The sequence below is a fragment of the Etheostoma cragini genome, chromosome 12, assembly GCF_013103735.1.
Source record: "Etheostoma cragini isolate CJK2018 chromosome 12, CSU_Ecrag_1.0, whole genome shotgun sequence".
Taxonomy (NCBI): domain Eukaryota; kingdom Metazoa; phylum Chordata; class Actinopteri; order Perciformes; family Percidae; genus Etheostoma; species Etheostoma cragini.
In genome coordinates this window covers 20,231,841-20,235,729 of record NC_048418.1, presented here as the reverse complement: position 1 = coordinate 20,235,729, position 3,889 = coordinate 20,231,841, and positions in this window count along the sequence as shown.

Here is a 3,889-nt window from a genome sequence, read left to right as displayed (position 1 = left end):
AGGTCAAGCATTTGGTTTGGTTTTTAATTTTTTTCCCCCTTTCATACAATACAACACAAAATACGATAGAACCGCTGTTGAAGAAATATTCAATCGCATTCTGGCCCAAGACCGTGGCAGCAGAGATACGCAGTCGAATGCAGGACGGGTCCCAGAGACCCAAAGGCCGATGCCGCGTGGGTAGAAAACTACAACCGCATTCTGCCCCGGGTCCCAGAGAGCCGACAGCCGAGGCAGCGACTATAGAGCTACAGTCGAATGCTCTCGCCATGCTGATAAGCAGTTATTTGCAGCAATGTCCCAGTGAAGTGTGAAAACAATATAGAATATACAATTAAAAAGTCTTGGAAAGCGTGTAACAGTTTAATTTTGTAGTCTTGTTGTTGTGAGTGCAGATCGTGGATTGTTATCCCTCCTCAGGAGATCCTGCCGTTAGTTGGCAGAAACGGCTGCGTCGCTGATGCAGGTTTCATCAGATGCAGCTACGTTAATATGGAACAACACAAGCAAAACATTCAGAAATGAGCAAACTATATGTAGCCTATGGCAAAATGGTTACTTTTCAAAACAGTTTTTTAACGTTTTTCAATTGATTGCAACAAATGTGGTCACGAATATACCCGTGACTCCATCTGGAAAATTATTCGCGATATCGTAATTTTCACCCTCTGGTTTTACCGCTGGACACCGCTCCGTATGAGACGGGACCGCATGAGACGGGACGGACGAAATGGGACGCTCCAGGCTGCAGCCATACCCGTCTCGACTTTCCCGCAGTTTTCTGTCCCCGCCCCCGCTGCTGCCGCCTGCTCTCGTCCACTTTACAGGCGAGGCGCAGTTCATCTCGAACGAGCCTACTGCTTCACGGCAACTGCTGAGTCACTTCCTTTTTTCCTTAAGACATCAACAACACAGCTGACAGATTAAGCTCTCCCTGTCAATACATAATCTAGAAAGAGGTTTGCTAATGTTTTAAAGATCACTCCGAAATAGTCATTCAGATATTCTGGCTCCGCTTCGGAAGCCATCAAGTTGTAATCAGTCCTTCACTGACCAATCAGCATTCATTAGCAGAATGACAGCGTGCCATATGTGCACCAATGACTCAAACTGTAACAAATCGAAAGAACATAAGTAGGCTACTTCTTCATTCAACATTCAACCTATAATCAATGTGAAACTTGCAAAAACAACAATCAAATCTGAAATTTCTCAACGACAATCAGGCAAAAGAGAACATTTAGCCGTCAAGCTCCATAGCTTCCCATTCATTTTTCCCTGGGAAAACCCACAGTGGAATTCTTGTGGATCTGCAACCAAATTCGGTACAATTGGGCTTAATAGTCATAGTATTGTTTGTTTGTTACGGCTGCCACTGGCCCTTTCTCTTGTGTATACAACAAATATACAATGTGTACAAGTATGATGTGTTGGTCCAATGTCCAGATTTGTTTCAGCCAGGCCTTGCCCATCCCAAACACAAAAATACCAATTTTAAATATCTGTAAATATTTATATCTAATGTTGAATTTTATTGTATAGTATAGTATGTCTTCAAAAGACCTTTCTGAAATAGTATGTCATTAAAAGCCATATGATGGTATGTGATAGAAATTTAAAAAGTCATACTATAGTATGTCATAAACATTCATAGTATAGTTTGTCATTTAAATATTATAGAAAGTCACACTATAGTTTGTCATATATAAATAAAAAGGATAGAATGTAGAATGTTTTACTATGTGTCAAAAATAAAAATAAAAGTCTTAGTCAAAAATATAGTATGTCAAAAATAGTTATATTGTAGTATGTCAAAAAATAATAATAAAAAGTCATAGTGTAGTATGTCTTAAAACGTAGAATAACATTTTTTTAGACAAACTATACCATGACTTTTTTATTTATTTTTTCGACATACTTTACTATACATTTTTTCAACTTTTCTTAAATACTATACTATGACATGTTATTAATTATTTTTAATAAGTACTGTACTTTTTCAACATACTAGGACTTATTATCAACTTTTTTTGACATAATATTAATTATGATGATACATTTTATTTAACAGCGCCTTTTGAAGCACTCAAGGTCGCTTTACAGACAATAAAAGACAGATACAGGGAACAGAAAAGTATAAACAGTTATACAGTTATACAGTTACAAAATTATAGGAACTGTGTATTTACAAATAAGCAAGCAGGAAATGGGGAGAAGAGTGGCTCAAGGCTCTGTTCCCCATGGTGACAAGTCAAGCTGGGGGTAGAGTGAGGTGGATAGAGGAGGAGGATCTGAGGGAGCGGGAGGGGGGCGATGTGAAGGAGTTCAGATAGATATGGAGGAGCAAAGTTATGGACGGCTTTGAAAGTATGCAGAAGGATTTTAAATTGTGTTCTGAATTGAACTGGAAGCCAATGGAGCTGCTGAAGGACAGGGGTTATATGATGAAAAGAGGGGGTTCTGGTGATGACAGGAGCTGCTGAGTTCTGAAGAAGTTGGAGTTTATGGAGGGATTTTTGAGGGTGGCCAAAAATAAGGGAGTTACAGTGACAAACTGTACCATGACTTGTTATCCTTTTTCTCAAACACAGCAAGAACAAGGGGCATGAGTAAGATTTTGAAATTCTGCTATGACTTTTTCAGCACTTTATCCAACATACTATACTAAGACTTTTTTATCACTCTTTTCCACATACCATACTATAACTTTACATTTATTTTTTCGACATACAGTGACGAAAACACCCTGCTATTTTGCAAGCTCTCCCACTTAGAAATCATGGAGGGGTCTGAAATTGTCATCGTAGGTGCATGTCAACTGTGAGAGACATAATCTAAAATAAAAATCCAGAAATTACAATGTATGATTTTTAACTAGTTATTTGTATGATACAGCTGCAAATAAGTATTTGAACACCTGTTTATCAGCTAGAATTCTGACCCTCAAAGAACTGTTAGTCTGCCTTCAAAATGTCCACCTCCACTCCATTTATTATCCTATATTAGATGTACCTGTTTGAGGTTGTTAGCTGCATAAAAAACACCTGTCCACCCCATACAATCAGTAAGAATCCAACTACTAACATGGCCACGACCAAAGAGCTGTCCAAAGACACTAGAGACAAAATTGTGTTCAAATACTTATTTTCCTCACTGTACTATGCCATAACTATTTTTGACATACTATGCTATGACTATTATTTATTTTCTGATATGCTATTCTATGACTTTATCATCTTTTCCGGCCTACTAAACAATGACTATTTAAACTATTTTTTATCACATTTTTTTGACATACTATGACCTTTTTCGACATACTGTTCAATAACTTTATTTCTTTTTTTCTATGACTTTTATCACTTTTTCCAACATACTACACACAATGAATTTATCACGTTTTTGACATACTATACTATAACTATTTTTGATATCCTATGATTTTTTAATAAGGATACAACACTATAACAATAGTTCCGTATCCCAGATTCTGAGTAAGGGCATAGCCCTCTATGAGCTGTTGCTATAGGGTTTGTTGTGAGACCAGTGATTTGGTCCCAACCTCCGCATTTTTCTTCCGCCAATGAATCTTAGAGGGTTATGCCTATACTCTAGAAGAGAATCTGGAGTTACAATACATACTGATACTATGGTTTTGTTTTGTATAGGCTTTACCCCCTTAAGAGTTGTTACTGTTGGGTTAAGGGCGAGGCTGATGTAGTCAATGCCAACTGGGACACCAAAAAACCGCAAGCTGAGAGCATAGACTAGTTCCTCTTTCATAATGTACAGGTTTTTTAAGTAACAAGGTTATATTTGTTATGGGGGGGACAGAAGGATGGACCCAAATGCACGGCTCACTGTGGAGGTATTTATTAGGAAAAAGGGTAGG